The sequence below is a fragment of the Monodelphis domestica genome, chromosome 8 (assembly GCF_027887165.1).
Source record: "Monodelphis domestica isolate mMonDom1 chromosome 8, mMonDom1.pri, whole genome shotgun sequence".
Classification (NCBI taxonomy): domain Eukaryota; kingdom Metazoa; phylum Chordata; class Mammalia; order Didelphimorphia; family Didelphidae; genus Monodelphis; species Monodelphis domestica.
In genome coordinates, this window is record NC_077234.1 from 170,560,305 (window position 1) to 170,570,319 (window position 10,015).

A 10,015-nucleotide genomic window follows, 5' to 3' on the forward strand; every position below is an offset into this window, starting at 1 on the left:
CTTCTTGAATATTGTTCTTCTTGAATGGAAGCAACTTATACAATATATAGAAGTCACCATTAAGAGATTTTGGGATAATGGAAAGGTAGAAAGCATAACTGAATAATTTTATAACAAATTAATATTCAATTTGGTAATATTTTCCTCAATTGTGTACATTTTAATAATGATTTTGTTTTTCTTTATCTTTTCCAGTGGTAATGTGGGTTGAAGAGAGAAAATAAAACCTTCTTAATTGAAAAAATGACAATTAATATAGAAATTTCCAAGAATGGAATTCATAAATTATAAAATTTTAGAGGAGAATAAGCAGTGTGGCTCAAAGTCTGGAAATTTCATAAAGACCATAAAACTGAAAAATATCTTTAATTGTTAGGAAAGAATATTGCAGAGACATGGAATTAGGAGGAGGGATAACAAATGCCCTGGATCTTCTTATATTTTTTATAAGATGCTGAATTGCTTATTTTATGCAATATGTGCATATAATATCTATTATACATACATATATGTATCAGGTATAGTTAGCAGTATTTTCGAGTAAATTCTTTCATTAGGTTAAGACATCTAATGACTCTTCAAATTCTAAAGTTCTATTGGAAGAGGCTCAATTTTTCTACGAACTGGTCATGCTCAATGAGGCTTTCAGCAACTATATGATATAGAGTATAATGATTTATTTCTTTAGTAAAACAACTTGGAACAGGAATTTTTTAACTGTTCATAGAAAGATTTGTTGCTAAATTGAACAAAATCTGCTGATTCCATCTACCAAATAAGGGTAGACATGTTTTGCTGGGGGAAAAAGAGATATAGAAACAATTTTAAATACCAAGTCCTGACGTACTTGTGATAAAACCGGGAGGGATGGAGATTTCTCTCCCTTTTTATGCCCCAATACATCATAGGTCCTGAATAGGAAGCAGGTATGTCTATAAGTTGAGGGTAATAATTAATCTTTTACCATTTGTGTTTTTAAATCCCTTTCCCTGTAGTGTGTGTTGGGATATTATTAACTCTTCTTTCTAGCCCCTGCAGTATAGATTACTTTCTCCTGTCTCGTACATAACGAAGAAAAATGTTACGAACTTTTTATGATTAATTTATTGTGCCAACATTGAGTTATTATTTTTCTTTCTTTCTTCCTTTTATTATTATTATTTTTTGATGATCTCTTTCTTGGACAATGGTGTAGGGATCATTTTTGACAGATACGTCTAATACTTCAGAAAAATATACCACCTATTCTTGTCACTCAATAATTTATGAAATGTCTCAGTAATTACCTTTTCACTATGTTGGAGCAGACAAAATTCTTTTTTGTATTCTTGATGAAAATTTTTATTTCCATTTCTTTAAGCAATGTTTTATTCTAATTGCTTAGCTTTTCTGGATCCATATCTGAGTTCAGTCTCACAATGTGGCTGACCAAGTCTTTTGCATATACTTTTTCACATAAGAAGAATATTAGAGAGGTTGGCTGAGATAAGCACTTTGAGTAAAATGTTAATGATAACATCAAGTAGATCTTAAAACTGCTAAGCACTTCGGTTATGACAATCCTTTGAGCCATGTCCCACTTCAATAATCTGTCTGAATGGTGTTTTCTTATAGAACACAATACCTCGACTATGCATATTTATTGATGTGTTTTATTTTCCTAAGAGTAATGCCATTGGTTTGTGCTGGTTCAGTCACATGTGAAACCACTGCAAAGATTTCACATTTTTTAGGGTTTCCCATCTAGAATACATTAATCTCTTCAAATTATCTCCTTCCTGTCTACCTACTGTAGCATAAAGTTTACCTGATTATATTTAATTAATTTTAAACTCTTTGTTCAATCTCTTCATAATTATTTCTGTAAACATTCCATAATCTACATGCAGAAGATGAGACAGGAATACAATTTGCACATGCTTGATTACCCACATTCGATTTGAGAAGGAATGATATAAATGCCATCTTCATTGGCAATTCAAACATGTTGCTCCCTGGGATTTTTTCAGGAGAAGCTTCTGTTTTCCTGAAAGTGTCAGGAGAACTGTAGTCATACACTACTACTCAACCAAATTCAATAACTGTATTCAATAGAAGTTGAGCAACAGTATAAAAACACTTTCTACCTAGTTGCAACATAATGAGTTAGTCATGTGACCATTTTAGTCCTTCTAAAAATTAGGTGGCTGTTGACACTGAAATGATTTTTGGTTCATTTAGAATGAAAGTTCCTATTTGCCAGTAGTTATTTCATTGCACTTGGAGAAAGAGAAAACTAAAGTAGATTTAAGAAAATTAGAAATAGGTTCAGTTTTCTCCCATTCCTTACCCATCCTCTTATGGATGATTCTGCTTTTTAATTAACCTCTGCACAGGCATCTCATACAGTCCTGATGCCTGCCAGACTGACATAGACCACCAATAAGATATAGCTTGTCCAGGTAACATTCGTGCTCTTCATATTTTCAGATGTTAAATATTGTGAAACCACTATAGAGAGGCAGACAGTATTACAAGGCTGGGATTTCAGAAGCCCATAAGTCCTGGGTCTGAAGCATATTAACTGTGTGACTGAAGGTAAATTGTTTACTCAGGTAATACATAATGTGCCACAGTCCCTCTGCTTTGGATTTCTCTTATTTTCACAGTTGGGTAGTTCTAAGAGTAAGTTTATATGATGCTATAAAATGGCAATAAATACTGAAAAACAGGTAGAGCAGCCTTTCTGGGTCTACTACCTCCAACTCAGACTCACAAACTTGAAGAAGATGACTTCCCCTTCTTTACAGTATTTTATTTGATGCAGCTAGGGGGCTAGGTGGATAGAGAGCCAGCCCTAAAAATGGGATGTCTTAAGTTCAAATCTGGCCTCAGAAGCTTCTTAGCTTCAATTAAACCCAATTGCCAAGCCTTTATTGCTGTTCTGCCTTGGAATTCATACTTGGTATCTGTTCTAAGACAGAAAGAAATAAAAGGATTTTATGGCTCTTCATTCATAAAAATATTTTTCATAAGCCCCCACCAGTTGTGTTTATATTATTTTTCAGTCAGGATAAAATATCATCATAAAGCAAAGTCATGCCCCAAGAACAGTAACTACAAAGGATTTCTTCTATAAACATGGGGGACACTCTTCCATATATATAAATATAGTGTCAGATTACTACACATATAGAATATACCAATAAAGAAGCAAAAACAAAAAACTTGTAAACAAGATGAATCTATGTAATTACAATTTCCAAGTGTCTTTTTTTTTCCTTTTATTGTGGTGACTTCAAACTATTTGCAAAAGGAATCATATTTCAACTGTCCACATAACTATTGATTTTCCCCTTTATTCTAGGGAGTACTCATCCAAATCTACTTCTCTTGACAAAAAAAAATTCATGAATTCAAATTCTTTTGCTGTAGTATATTTTTCAATTAGTGCATATTATTTGTTATACTACATATTTGCCTTAGAATATTTTTTAAACTAATTTCCTGAAAAAGTTATCAAGATGGCGGCTTAGAAGCTGCGAACGTTCAGACCTCAGAAACCCTTCCATACCAATCGCAAACTGAGTGCTCCTAGGACACCGAAATTCAAGCTGAACAACAGGACAGACCCGGGGAACCCTCCTCCCGGACCTGGATCAAAAGGCATGGCCCCTCAAAAGTCAGAACCCTAGATCACTCAGATCTAAGGGGCAGGCAGAAGGAAGGTCCCAGGACCCATCCCCCCCAACCCAGAGTGCTGAGCCCACAGCAGCAGTGGGAACTTTAGGGCCGGCAAAAGGGCCCCAGGGCTGGCTATTTTGAAGGAATCACCTTGAAAGCAACCTGAGCCAGTCTCCAGGACGCCCAACACAGATGGCAGGGAAACATAGAGAGAAGGGGGAAGCCTGTAGCCCCCTGGCTGGGTCCTTCCAACTGAGTCTCAAGGGAGGTCCCAGCTTTAGGGCACCAGCTGAACCCAATCCCATCAGGAGCCCTCAGAGCTACTGAAAGGAGAGAAAACTTAGGGCCAGCAAAGGGATTGCTCCAAAGAGCTTACCTTGAAAGTAACCTGGGCTAGTCTCCAGGCATTCAACACAGATTGTGGAGGAGGAGTTTTTTTGCTTTAGGGCTCATTCAGACCAAACCAGCTGAACCTAATACCATCAGGAGCCCAGGGAGGCCACTACCCCTCCCCCCTTAGAAGGCAGAGACTTTTGAAAAATCCAGCTGAACCTAATCCCATCAAGAACCCTCACAGCCCAGGGAGATCATGACCCCTCAACCCTTAGAGAGCAGAGTCTTCTGAATGAACCAGCTGAATCTAATCCCATCAAAAGTCTCCAGAACACAGGGAAGCCCAGGCTCCCCAACCATCCTCACTGACTGCTGGACTTTAAGCCAATCAAAAGCCTCCAGAGCACAGGGAAGCTCAAACCCCCAACAATCCTCCCCCAGAGACTACACCAAGAGATCTTCTGTTAAAGCTCCAAGAGGGGAGACTGATAGAAGTCCCCAAAAACAAAGAAAATGAGAGGAACAAGAGCATAGACAAATACGGGGAGTAAAGAAGGGGTGAATTTGAGAAAACAACAGAAAAAGAAGAAAGAAACTACAATAGACAGCTACTACTCAGCAAATGGAACAGAGGGGGATACAGACTGTGGAAGAACTCAAAACATAACTAAGAGAGGCTGAAGACAATTGGGAAAATAACTTAACAATTAAGATAAGTCATCTGGAAACAGAGGCATTTGAACTAAAACAAGAAAATAGTGTCTTGAAAGCCAAAATCAAACAGCTGAAAAATGAGGCAAAGGAGATGAAAGATGAGGTAAAGAGGATGAAAGACAATCTTCAAAGAAAATCAGACCAGAAGGAAAAAGACAACCAAAAAGCCAGAGATGAAATCCAATCTTTAAGAACCAGAATACAACAACTAGAATCGAGTGACCTCACAAGATAGCAGGACACTATAAAACAAAACAAAAAGAATGAAAAAAAATTGAGGAAAATGTGAAGCATCTCATTCACAAAACAGATGATTTAGAAAATCGTTCAAGAAGAGACAATTTAAGAATAATTGGACTACCAGAAGACCACGACAAAAAAAAAAAAACCTGGATATAATACTAGAGGAAATTACCCAGGAAAACTGTCCCGAGGTCCTAGAACAAGAGGGGAAAGTGGAAATTGAAAGAATCCACAGATCACCCCCTGTATTTAATCCCCAACTGATAACACCAAGAAATGTTATAGCCAAATTAAAAAACAATCAGATGAAAGATAAGATATTACAAGCTGCCAAGAAGAAGCCATTCAGATACCGTGGAAACATGGTGAGGTTAACACAGGATCTGGCTACATCCACACTGAAGGACCAAAAGGCATGGAATACGATATTCTGGAAAGCAAGGGAACTAGGTCTACAACCAAGAATAAAATACCCATCAAAAATGACTATATTCTTACAGGGGAAAGTATTGTCATTCAGCACAACAGAAGAGTTCCAAGCATTCATAAATAGAAGACCAGACCTGAACAGAAAATTTGATGTCCAACCACAGAACTCAAGAGAATCATCAAAAGGTAATTGAAAAAGAGGGGAAAAAACAAACAAAACAACAACAAAAATTTTATAAGAGACTAAATAAGTCAAAATGATATGTATCCCTATAAGAAAAGAGGTCATTGGTAACTCTTAAAAACTGTTGCTATCACCTGAGCAGCTAGAAGAATTACACTCAGAGGGAACAGTGACAAACTGTATAGGATGAAAGGACAAGACATAAATAGGTATATAGATATATGCATACATAAATATATATGTGTATGTATATATATATATATATACATGTCTAGAGCAAAAAAAGGAAAGAGGTTATGACTAAAATAAAAGGGAAAAGAAACAAATGGGGGTAAATTTATATGTCACAAAGAAGCTCATGGCGGGAGGGGGGAGAACATCGACACACTGGAAGGGTAAAGAGGTTGGAGACAGGAAATACTCAACTCTTAAGTACTTTTAACTGACCCAAAGAGGGAAGAACAACCCAATCCATTGGGGAAGAGAATAGATTTGCGCCCTATAGGGGAGTAGAAGGGTAAAAAACATTCTGGTGGGGAGGGAAGCAGTACAAAGGAGGGAGAGGGTGGGGGGAAATTTTAAAAAGACTACAGGGGAAAATAAGGGAGGGAATAAGAAGGGAGGGGAGTAGAAAGAGAAGTAAAATAAGGGAGGGAATGGGGGAGCTGACTATAAACAAACATTGGTATAGAAGGAAATAGTGAAAGAAGAAAAGGCAGGACCAAGAGTAGAAAGCAAAATGCTGGGAAATACACAGCTAGTAATCACAACTCTGAATGTGAATGGAATGAACTCACCCATAAAACACAAGCAAATAGCAGAGTGGATTAGAATCCAAAACCCTACCATATGCTGTCTGCAAGAAACACACATGAGGAAGGTAGAAACGCATAGGGTGAAAGTAAAAGGATGGAGCCAAACCTATTGGGAATCAAATGATAAAAAGAAGGCAGGAGTAGCAATCATGATATCGGACAAAGCCAAAGTAAAAATAAATCTAGTTAAAAGAGATAGGGAAGGTAATTACATCCTGATAAAAGACAGTATAGACAACAAGGAAATATCTGTACTCAAAATGTATGCACCAAATGGCAGAGCATCCAAATTTTTAAAGGAGAAACTAGAGGAGCTCAAGGATGAAATAGATAGAAAAACTATACTAGTGGGAGATCTGAACCTTCCCCTATCCGAACTATATGAATCAAATAAAAAAAAATAAATAAGAAAGAGGTGAGAGAAGCAAATGAAATCTTAGAAAAATTAGAGTTAGTAGACATATGGAGAAAAATAAATAGAGACAAAAAGGAATACACCTTCTTTTCAGCAGTACATGGTACATTCACAAAAATTGATCATGTACTAGGGCACAAAATCATTGCAAAAAAGTGCAAAAGGGCAGAAATAATAAATGCAACCTTCTCAGACCACAGTGCAATAAAAATAATAATTAGTAAGGGTACATGTATAGATAAATCAAAAATTAATTGGAAATTAAACAATATGATTCTCCAAAACCAGCTAAAGAACAAATCTTAGAAACAATTAATAACTTCATTGAAGAAAACAACAATGCTGAGACATCCTTTCAAAACCTATGGGATGCAGCCAAAGCAGTACTCAGGGGGAATTTATATCCTTGAGTTCATATATAAACAAATTAAGAAGGGCAGAGGTCAATAAATTGGGCATGCAAATTAAAAAACTAGAAAGTGAACAAATTAAAAATCCTCAGATGAAGACTAAATTAGAGATCCTAAAAATCAAAGGAAAAATTAATAAAATTGAAAGTCAAAGAACTATTGATTTAATAAATAAGACTAGAAGCTGGTACTTTGAAAAAACAAATAAAATTGACAAAGTACTAGTTAGTCTAATTAAAAAACGGAAAGAAAAAAAAAACCAAATTGACAATATCCAAGATGAAAAGGGAGACCTCACCTCTAATTAAGAGGAAATCAAGGCAATCATTAAAAACTATTATGCCCAATTATATGGCAACAAATATGGCAATCTAAGTGATATGGATGAATACTTACAAAAATATAAATTGCCTAGACTAAAAGAAGAAGAAATAAATTACCTAAACAACCCCATATCAGAAAAAGAAATTGAACAAGCGATCAAAAAACTTCCTAAGAAAAAATTCCCAGGGCCTGATGGATTCACAAATGAATTCTATCAAACATTCAAAGAACAGCTAACCCCAATACTATACAAACTATTTGACAGAATAAGCAAAGGAGTTCTACCAAATTCATTTTACCACACAAACATGGTACTGATCCCAAAGCCAGGCAGGTCAAAAACAGAGAAAGAAAACTAAAGTACAATCTCCTTAATGGATATAGATGTAAAAATCTTAAAGATACTAGCAAAAAGACTCCAGCAAGTCATCACAAGGGTTATTCACTATGACCAGGTAGGATTCATAGCAGGAATGCAAGGATAGTACAACATTAGCAAAACCATCCACATAATTGACCATATCAACAAGCAAACCAACAAAAATCACATGATTATCTCAATAGATGCAGAAAAAGCCTTTGACAAAATACAACACCCATACCTATTGAAAACACTAGAAAGTATAGGAATAGAAGGGCCTTTCCTAAAAATAATAAACAGTATATACCTAAAAACATCAGCAAACATCATCTGCAATGGTGATATACTAAAAGCCTCCCAATAAGATCAGGAGTCAAACAAGGATGACCATTATCACCTTTATTATTTAATATTGTACTAGAAACACTAGCAGTAGCAATTAGAGAAGAAAAAGAAATTGAAAGTATTAAAATTGGCAATGAGGAGACCAAGCTGTCACTCTTTGTGGGTGATATGATGATTTACTTAAAGAATCCCAGGGAATCAACCAAAAAGCAAATTGCCCTCCAAAATAGTTGGATCAATTCATAACTCTACCAGCAATGAATTAATATCCCGACTTTGCCACATCCCCTCTAGCATTCATTACTTTACTTTGCTGTCCTGTTAGCCAATCTGCTAGGTGTGAGGTGATACCTCAAAGTTGTTTTGATTTGCTTCTCTGACTATAAGAGATTTAGAACACTTTTTCATGTGCTTATTAATAGTTTTTATTTCTTTGGCTGAAAACTGCCTGTTCATGTCCCTTGCCCATTTATCAATTGGAGAATGGATTGATTTTTGTACAATTGATTTAGTTCTTTATAAATTTGAGTAATTAGACCTTTGTCAGAGGTTTTTGTTATGAAAATTGTTTCCCAATTTGTTGCTTCCCTACTCATTTTGGTTACATTGGTTTTGTTTGTACAAAACTTTTTAATTTGTTGTAATCAAAATTGTTTATTTTACATTTTGTGACTCTTTCTATATCTTGCTTGGTTTTAAAGTCTTTCCCTTCCCACAGGTCTGCCATGTATACTCTTCTGTGTTCAACTAATTTACTTATAGTTTCCCTCTTTATGTTCAAGCCATTCACCCATTCTAAGTTTATTTTGGTGTGGGATATGAGGTGTTGATCCAGACCTAAACTCTCCCATACTCTCTTCCAGTTTTACCAGAAGTTTTTGTCAAATAGTGGTTTTTTTTTTCAGAAGCTGGGGTCTTTGGGTTTGTCATAGACTGTCTTGCTGAGGTCACTTACCCCAAGTCTATTCCACTGATCCTCCTTTTTGTTTCTTAGCCAGTACCAAATTGTCTTGATGACCACTGCTTTAGTGTATAGTTTTATATTTGGGACTGCAAGGCCACTTTCCTTTGTATTTTTTTTTCATTATTTCCCTGTATATCCTTGATCCTTTGTTCTTCCAAGTGAGCTTTATGTTTTTTTCTAAATCAGTAAAATTTTTTTGGAAGTTCAATGGGTATAGCACTAAATAGATAAATAAATTTAGGTAGAATGGTCATTTTTATTATATTGGCTCATCCTACCCATTGGCAGTGAATGTTCTTCCAATTGCTCAAGTCTAGTTTTAGTTGTGTGGAGAGTGTTTTGTAGTTGTGTCCACATATTTCCTGTGTTTGTCTCAGGAGATAAATTCGTAAGTATTTTATTTTGTTTAAGGTTATTTTGCATAGGATTTCTCTTTCTAATTCTTGCTGCTGAGCTGTCTTGGAAATTATAGAAATGCTGATGACTTATGCGGGTTTATTTTGTATCCTGCAACTTTGCTAAAGTTTTTTATTATTTCAATTAGCTTTTGGGTTGATTCTCTAGGATTCCTTAAGTTAACCATCATATCATCCACAAAGCGATAACTTGGTCTGCTCCTTGCCTATTCTACTGCCTTCAATTTCTTTTTCTTCTCTAATTGCTACTGCTAGTGTTTCTAATACAATGTCAAAAAGTAGAGGTGATAATGGGCATCCTTGTTTCACTCCTGATCTTATTGGGAATGCATCAAGTTCATCCGCATTGCAGATGATGTTAGCTGATGTTTTTAGATATATACTCTTTATTATTTTTAG